The following is a 9,664-nucleotide window of genomic DNA, read 5'->3' on the forward strand; positions in this document are numbered from 1 at the left end:
ATTTTCGAGGAGGAGCTGCTTGCCCTTCACATCACTGTTTGACATTTCCATTCACTGCTGGAAGATTGGCAGTTTATGGCTTTTGTTCATCACGAACTGCTGACATTAGCCATGGCTAAGGTGTCCAAGCCATGATCCACCTACCAATAGCAACAACTTACATATCGGAGTTTACGACAGACATACAATACAGTTGTATGCAAAAGTTTTGGCACCCCTGATGATTTCCATGATTTTCCTTTATAAATCAATGGTTGTTTGGATCAGCAATTTCAGTTAAATATATCATATAGCACAGAAACAGTGATATAGTATATGTATATGTAGGTCTGTTAGAAAAGTATCTGACCTTATTTTTATTTATTTATTTTTTGCAAAAACCTGATGGATTTGAATCAAATGTGCTTGCATGAGCCAACCTTGAACCTTCGTGCACATGCGTGAATTTTTTCACGCCTGTCGATTGCGTCAGTTGCCAGCAAGCAGCATTTGTGTGAGGTTGTGTGTAGTGCTCACCGCGGTTTGTTTTTTTTATATACTTTTTATTTGTAAATATTTTTGAACAAATAACAAATAACAAATGCAACATTGTGAGGTCAGAGGAGATCAGCATGTCAAATCATACAGAGATTACAGATTTTATACATTCATTTTCCTGTCACAACTCTTTTTAAAGTCCAGCCATTTTCTCCAACGTCTCTTTCCCAAGTCGCCTTGTAGCCGCAGGGTATAAGTCATAGCTTCCATCATCTTAATGCTCTCTATTATGGAAATGAAAAGGCTTATAGTGGGCGGGTCTTTAGCCAACCAACATTTTGTAATAGCTTTCTTGGCTGATGCCAAGAGGATTTTCAAGAGATAGATGTCATCTGTGGTCCACTCATCAAGGAAACATCCCAAATACATGGATACAAATGAGCTGTCCACATTAAAGCCCAGAGTTTTGGAGCATATTTTTGTTACTTCTGTCCAAAAAGGTTGTATGAATGGGCAAGACCAAAATATATGTCTGTGGTCTGCCATGACCTCCCCGCAGCCTCTCCAGCATGCAGCAGAGGTAGTACAGAGTTTAGCCTTTTGTCTGGGTGTTATAAAAAAGCGGATGATGTTTTTCCAACAGAAGTCCCGCCAGGTGTTCGAGTTTGTTGTTGTGAATTGTGTTTCCCAGATCTTTGTCCACATGTCCTCTGATATATCAATGTTGATTTCCTTCTCCCATTTTTGTTTTATATAATCTGTGGAGTTCCCTTTGAATTTAATTAAGCCCTGGTATATCCTACTTATTAGAGCTTTGTTACTTCCAAGGTTATAAGCATTAGTAAAAACATTAACAATTGAGAAGATCCTGACAGTGCAATTGCTTGTTTTTTTAACAATATAATCACGGAGTTGCAAATATCTAAAATAATCTGGTCTATTAAGACCACCTATCTCGCACAAAGTGTCAAAGGGAATTGGTTCAGACTTTTTAATAAACGTGCATGTGGCAGTCAGTCCCCGCCACACCCACTGTTTGAATCTACTATCCTGAGCAGCGGGTAAAAACTCTGGGTCATATGCTGGCCATCTTAGGACTTTTATCTCTTCCTGAAGCTGTAGTTTCTTAACCAGCTCCTCCCACACCTTTAGTGCCAAGGTGATCCATTGGCTAGTTGTTGAGAAGAATTCCTTTTCTTGAGTTACAAACCCCAGTCTGGACTGAATTGGTATTTTTGACAGAGACCTCTCAATTGTTTTCCATCTTGCACTATAGAATGGGTTACACCAACAAACCAAATATTTCACCTGTGCGGATATATAATAATCCCTCATAGAGGGCAGAGCCAACTCCCCTCTCTCCCTCGGCAACTGTAATGTGCAAAACCTAACCCTTGGTCTTTTATTGAACCAAATAAATCTCGAGATGTGTTTATTCCAGTCTCGGAATTGTTTCTCCGGTATGGAAATAGGTAAAGCAAGAAACAAGTACAATAATTTTGGGAGAATATTAATCTTAATAATCTGTATTCTGTTGCCGAAATCAAGAGGGAGCAGGCTCCAGGTACTGAGTTCATTATATATCTCTTTATTTGTGTGTTTATAATTTATTTCAAATATTCGAGTCAAGTCTTTTGGTAAATTTACTCCCAAATATTTTATGCTAGTCGAATTCCAATTAAAATTGTATTTAAACAGGGGGAGTCTGCTCTGGGAAAAATTAAATGACATAACTTGTGTCTTATTTACATTGAGTGTGTATCCTGAGTATAATCCATATGTCTCTAACATCTTCATCAACACCGGTAGGCCCAAAGCAGGATCTGTGATTGTAATAAGGACATCATCTGCGTATAAACTCACTTTATACTCCTCCTCACCAATTAGGATACCCTTCACTGCTGACTCCTGACGAATTGCCTGGGCTATAGGTTCAATGAACAAGTTAAAAAGGTTTGGGCTGGCCGGACACCCTTGTCTACAGCCCCGCTCCAGTACTATAGAGTTGGAAAGACTACCATTGATTTTAATTCTGGCAGTAGGTGACGAATAAAGGGCTTGGATACAATTTATGAATTCCTGGCAGAAACCAAATCTCTTCATTACTAAGTAAAGAAAATCCCAATATACCGAATCATATGCTTTTTCTGCATCTAAACTAAGAATAACTGCACTGAGTTTCCTCTTATTAATCTGTTCAATAATATGCAATGCTCTCCTAATATTGTCATGGGTTTGCCTATTTTTCAAAAAACCCGTTTGATCCTCATCAATCAAAGAGGGCATTATAGTGTCCATTCTCTGTACTAGTATGGTTGTATATAATTTGTAATCTGAGTTCAATACACTTATTGGCCTGTAAGATTTACAGTCGGTTTTGTCCTTTCCCTCTTTTGGTATTACAGATATAAAGGCCTCCTTCCAAGAGGGAGGTACCATTCCACCCTTGAGGACATAATTAAAACTAGTTTGCAATAGAGGTATAAGATTTCCCCTCAAAGTTTTATACCATTCAGGAGGGAACCCATCAGTGCCTGGTGATTTGTTTGAATTAAGAGCTGATATAGCCTTATCTATTTCCTCATGGGTTATTAGTGAAGTTAATTTATTATTTGCATCTGAACCAATTGATGGGAGGTCTAATGAGTTTAAAAAAATCTACAATTATACTTTCATCAACATACTTAGATCGACTATATAAAGATCTATAATAGCTTTCAAAAACATTATGAATTTTTTCTAGACCAGTTACTAATTTATTATTTGTCGGGTCTCTAATTTTGTAAATAGTATTTTCAGCTTGCTGTTTTCGGATCCGCCATGCTAAGAGCTTAGTTGCTTTGGGTCCTATTTCATAATATCTTTGTTTCATAAATCGAATATTTTTCTCTACCTCTTCACCTAAAATCCTATCTATTTCCTGTTTTATTTGTCTGATTTGGTGTGTCACTATAGTATCCTTATTAGTCAGATGTAAGTGCTCTAAGATTTTTAGTCTATTTTGTAGCTGTAACAAATCTTGTGCCTTTTTCTTCTTCATCGTGGCTGCCTTGGCTATTATCTTTCCTCTAAGGACAGCTTTAGCCGCGTCCCACACAATACTTGGATTTGTTTCCCCATTGTTATTGTCCTCTAAGTACTGCTCAAATTCTGTTATCATATCTTCTATGAACCTGGGATCGTCCAGCATACTAGTATTTAATCTCCATAGAGTGTTTCTCTGTCTCCCATCTAAATGTAATGTTACGTAAACTCCTGAATGGTCAGAGATATCTCTTTGACCTATTCTACAATCCCTTATCCTGTTTATGTCCCTATTATACATGAAACAATAATCTATCCTTGAATACACCCCATGTCGAGCGGAATAAAAAGTAAATCCTGGTGCTGACTTGTGAAATAATCGCCATACATCAATCAGCCCCAAGTCCCGTAAAATTCTTTTTACATGCTTCTCAACAGTTGTGTTTCTTCGGCCAATGTTATTTGAGTCCATTTGAGGGTTTAACAATAAATTGAAATCTCATGCACAAATAAGGGGTCCCTGAGTTTCTGTGGAAATTAAATTAATCACCTTTTTGAAAAATTCTATTTTACTCCCTGGGGGCGCATAAATGTTTAATAATGTAACTTCTTTTTGGTCTATTTTACCTTTCACCAAAACAAATCTGCCCTCCACATCACTTATGTCAGCCACGAATTCAAACTTTATTTTATTTGAAATAAGAATAGCTACTCCCCTCTTTTTACCACTTTTGTGAGACGAATAATATGTATGTGTAAAACCCATTTTCTTTAGTTTCTCATGCTCTATCTTTGAGAGATGTGTTTCCTGCCAATATGCTATATCCACCTTTTCCTTTTTCATTTTAGCAATTAACTTACTCCTCTTTATAGGATTGTTCAGCCCTTTAACATTTAGTGACAGTATATTATAATATTTAAAGGACATTATGTTACTCGATGAAATTCGAACTTATAAATCATCCCAGACCTCACAGCATCATAACCTGAACTTAAAACCAAATAAAAACACACAACCATCACAAGAACTTCCACGAACAAGGATAAAGCATTGTCCTTTGGTAGTAAGGGGACTGGCCACAAAGTGGGGCCCCTCATCAATGTAGGCCAAAAATGAAAGTAAAAAGCAAACAAAAAAACCACCCTTAGCCTGATAAGGTAAATTTGGTGTGCAATAATTATGTCCTTAGGCATCAGCCCCTCCTATACTTTAAAATGAAAAGGAAGATACCACTCCATATCCAAGATAGGACAACTGGCCCAGTCAAAATTAAAGTGTGGAAACAGGTGACGTCATCATTTGCTTATTTGGGCGTTTCCCTGTTCCATCCGGAATCCCCTGAGTTTCTCCCTAACGTGTTGCTGAAAGTCGACCTTGCTGGGTTCTTCCTGTATCTCCCATGGCAGCAACTCCGCGAGGGTCTCTCCTGTAATCTTATTGGTCCGGGCTCCCGTGCTGATCTCGTCCACCGTTATTCCCCGCTTTCGCAGATCCTCCACAGCCTGAATCACGTTATTATAAAGCACACTGCCTGATGAATAATGCACTCGCATCTTACTTAACGGTGTCTGGAAGTGAATTCCATTCCCTTTCAGGGCTTTCTTGACAGGAATATACTCGCGTCTCTTTTTCTGCACTTCTGGCGCGTAATCATGGTCGAAAAAGACCTGCTTGTTTTGAACCTTTACCCCTTTTTTCCAAGCTGCGTGTAAGATCTTTTCTTTGTCAGAGAACCGAAGGAAGCGGACTATTATTGAGCGTGGGGGTGCGCTTGCAGATGGTTTCGGTCCTGATGCACGATAAGCACGTTCAATGCAGAGGGCTCGGTCCAAGCCGATATCAGCACCCAACTCACTTTTAATGAGATTTTCAACAAAGGTAGCAATGGACGTTCCCTCTAAGTCTTCAGGGACGCCGTACATCCTGATGTTTTTCCGCCTCGCACGCCCCTCCAATCCATCCACCTTGTCCTGCAAGATCCGCTGATTTTCTAGTAGTTGTATGAGAGTGTTTTTGATTCCGATGTCCCAGAGTTCCGAATCCGCAATGGTGTCCTCTACCTGCTTTACTTGCTCAGTCACCTGGTCCACCTGGTCTGCGGTGTCTCGTAGTTTTTGATTTATTTCTTTTGTAAAATCGGCCATCTGTTTCTTTATGTCCTCCCGGAATTCTGCGTGGAATTCCTTGAAGTCGTTTTTCAATTCGGCTCGGAGAACGGCCATTTCAGTCGCAAAAACATCACCCACAGCGCCGCGGATTACATCCAGGCCCTCGCCTCGTTCGCCATCTTGTCCCGCTGTTAGTGAGCCTTCCGCGCCGGCCGTGACTTCGTTCTCCATTTTACCATCGGGAATGTTCCGTCGACCGTATCTTCCCTTCTTATTTTTGTCCCCACTCATTCCTATCGTAGAATTTAGTGGTTTGACCTAAAATGCTGCTCTCGAATCGGGGGGAATATGAGGCTAATGCCAGAGATCACTTTTATGCGGCCATACCACGTTGCGCACCACCGGAAGTCGGCTTGATGTTTTCATGGTTCACTCATACGAGCTGTTCTGCCATTAGTTGCCCTGAGTTGTACTTATTTGTACTATGTGTGAAGAGGCCCTAAAGTATGTACTTTATTTTCAACCAGTGTGTTGCCCATGGGGATCCATGGGTTCTAGATTGGGTAGTGTTTATAAAATAGGTAGCTGACATTTTTCAAGGGTGGTAATAAATTCTGAAAAGTTTCTATAATGATTTTGACTGAAAGTACAGGAAATTAAAAAGAGAAAGTTTTGTGAATAATTGTATTTATTATTTGGCACATTTAGTTGATGTCATGTTTTACAACTGGCAAGAGAAAGAAAGAGAAATATGTAGAAATGAAAATGTCTTATTGTCAGTTTAGCTGCTCTGATACACAGTATGTGGAGCGATGATGAGACAGCTTAGAGGTTTTAACATCTCAGAACTGTGTTGATGATCACTGATTCACTCCTTATCTCTATTCCAAAGGTATGACAAGATCAGGACTTTTTCCAGCTGGATAATACAAAAACAGGGTATAACTGTACAGGTGAAGGTCAAGTGGTTAATACCATGGGCTTGTAACTCAAGGATATTCAGTTAAAATCCCCATCAGACCAGAAATTCACTCAAAATGTGGTCCCTTAACCCCCAAGTTGCTCCTGCTGTGTATTGTGTGCCTTGCATGGCAGCACCCCGTGTGCTTGAATGTGAGGCATCACTGTAAAGTTCTATATTGTAGCGCATGGCCTTGGTTCACCCTAATTAAATAAATACATTAATGCTGTCTCAACAAAAACCTGAGTTTGGAACTGCAGACAAAAGACTGTGTTTTCCCTCTCAGTTGAGAAATTCCTAAGTCATCTGGAGATCTTAAGATAAGCTTAGAGACATCCCCTGTGGGCCAACACTGGGATTCACAGCAAAACAAAACTGTACTTCAAAGTTCTTCAAAGGGGAGCCCTTGCCTTTTTTATCAGTGAATTTTCGGTCATTATGAATTACATGACATTATAATGGCTTCACGTCAGAATCTGAGTTTCTCCAGGCCAGAAGAACCCACCTTTATGGCCTCACGCTAAGGCCAGAACCTCTCAAGACTGCAAAACGTCCCCCATGACAAGACGTGGCCATAAATCTTTGAGTTTTCACAACAGCTGTTATCTTTATGTTCAAGTGAAGAAAGACATTCTTTTAAAATAAAAGAATCGCATCAGTTTTCCTTGATTCACATATATATATAAACTTCTAATGCTGGTATTGATTAATCAAATGAAAGGCATTGCATATAATCATTCCTTTTAATTGATATGTGTTCTTTAACTGATGTGTGATCTTTCTGCATTATTAATATTGTTGATGGTGAAATATTCTGGTTTATCCAAAGGATGTGTCTGACTATTAATAATGTGTATCCATTCGAGTGTCTCAGAACAGATAATATGTCAAAATAGTTAATGTGTTTAAATTATTGAATTATTTGTGTCTGCACTGTGACCACATGACGTTTCTGTGAAGTTACATACCCTAAATGGGCTGATGCTTTAAGGTGCATAAAGTCTTTTGAATTTTTAAGAGAACTTCAGAGCTGAACTTTTCAAATTAATAGCGAATTTACAGAAAAGCAACTCTCCTTTTCTGTCGGCTATTTTGTTTTTTCAACGCTTTTAAAGTTTTAACTTTTTTCCTAAATTTACAAAGATTTTTAATTTGGCTCCAACAAACTTTTTAAAAGCTACCAGAAACCATTTTCAACAAACACCTTCCGCCTCTGGCTTCCTGCAAGCTGACGACGGTGCTGATTTCAAACCATCAGCCATCCTGTCGGTAAAGCCGACACAAGTGTAGCAGGATGGATGACCTTAATGATGTTCAGCTGGTGGATTGAGTGCAGCTGGTTGTAGCAGAGGACTGTCTGTATAAAAGAGGGAGTGTGTGCTCTTCTCTTTTTGCAGATTGACTGCAGGTGTTTGGACGTGTTCACTTCCACGTTCCCGTGAAGACAGGTAGGCGCCGGCCACAGCTGCAGGCTCGTTGAGGTGTATTGTTGAGTGTTTAAGGAAATGGTTTTGTTGTACCTCTGTTGAGATCTCTGTGTGGGCTGTCGTTGGTGTTGCGCTGCTGAGTTTGTGGTGCTGTTGACGCTCTGGGGCTGTGTCAAGTTACAGCTGATTGCTGTGACGGATGGTTCGGTATGTACAGCGCGAAGTAAGCTCCCCCTTTCAGATATTTGTTGTTTATATTTATCTGTTTAAAATGTAGGATTTTGGACCGAGCTGTGGAAGGAGGCCCTCCTGCTTTGCGCTGGTGCTCTGCTGGAAGATTTCGTCCTGTGAGACCGGTGGATGTGCCCTGTTTGCCACGGCGGCTTTACGCTCGGTGTGGACAATTGGAAAACTCTGCCAGCTGTGTGTGCTGCCGGGCTGCATGATGCAAGGGCACCCTCATGTGGTCATGATCAGTAGTGTTTTAAATTAGTCTTTATAAAATTGTCATTTTAACTAGAAATCTTATTTTATTCTTTTTTTTGTATTTGGGAACCACTTCTCTATCTCTTTTGCAACAAACCTATGTGTTCTGAGGTGAAGTTATTCAAATTGTCAAATTCCCTGGGTGAAACTCCCAGGGTGGTGTCAGAAGTCCAACATATCATGTTTGTTCATGATTTCTACTTGTTTTGACGATTAGGAGTAAGTTGTCCACTTTGCTACACAAGCCTTTGGGATCACCTGGGGAGACCGCTGAGTTAACCCTCTGGGGCTGACGCCGTCATATACGACGACTAAGACCAAGCTTTACTAAATTATAAATAACTTTTTAATGATATGAGATAGAAACTTACTTTTTTTTTTTTTTTTTTTTTTTTTTTCTGAAAAGCTAACTCTGCGGACTTTCGAGCCAGCCATAGGCCATCTTTGTACTCCTCATAGAAGCTGTGTGATGACGTGCGCAATATGTGTCCAATTGGAATTGGTTCATCTTCACATGGTTTTCCAAAATCCAATTGTAGGGCAGATTTACCTCATGTGAAAAGCCAAAGATCATTTTCAGGAGTGATATGTTACTAGTTGGTCCGTTTGAATAGCCCCTGGGTGCTCCAATGAGTACATACTATTCCAATGCACCCTGTGCCATTACGCACAGCGAAAGTGAAAGCAGACGGAGAGCCTCTGATGACAATCTCACGTGCTCAAACAGAGTGTGTAACTATCAGGATTGCTCCACTAGTTTGCATGTGAATGTTACTGGATAACTCTGTTGCTTTCTCGGCGTAAAGCACTGTTTACCATATCAAAATAACAAAATGCATAGACCATTTTGTATATATTGCTCAAAATGTGCATTTGTGTTTGTTTGAACCTTTTTGTTGTACAGTCTTTCACACAAGACCTCAAATTACCTTTATAAAGTTTCAAAACAGCTGTTATAGTTTGCTGTGTGTTTTGAATAAATGTGTGTGGAAAATTATTTTTCACTTTTTTTTCCTTTCTTATTTCTGATTGTAAACCTTTATTACACTTATAAAACACAACAACATATTATGAAAGCACAGTTTGTCCTGGAAAAAAAGAGGCATAAAACTTGATTGTGGGATGCAGGGAGAGATGATGATAATAAAACATTTATGCCAGGCGAGTGAACTGTCCAAAA

The sequence above is a fragment of the Thalassophryne amazonica genome, chromosome 7, assembly GCF_902500255.1.
Source record: "Thalassophryne amazonica chromosome 7, fThaAma1.1, whole genome shotgun sequence".
Lineage (NCBI taxonomy): Eukaryota > Metazoa > Chordata > Actinopteri > Batrachoidiformes > Batrachoididae > Thalassophryne > Thalassophryne amazonica.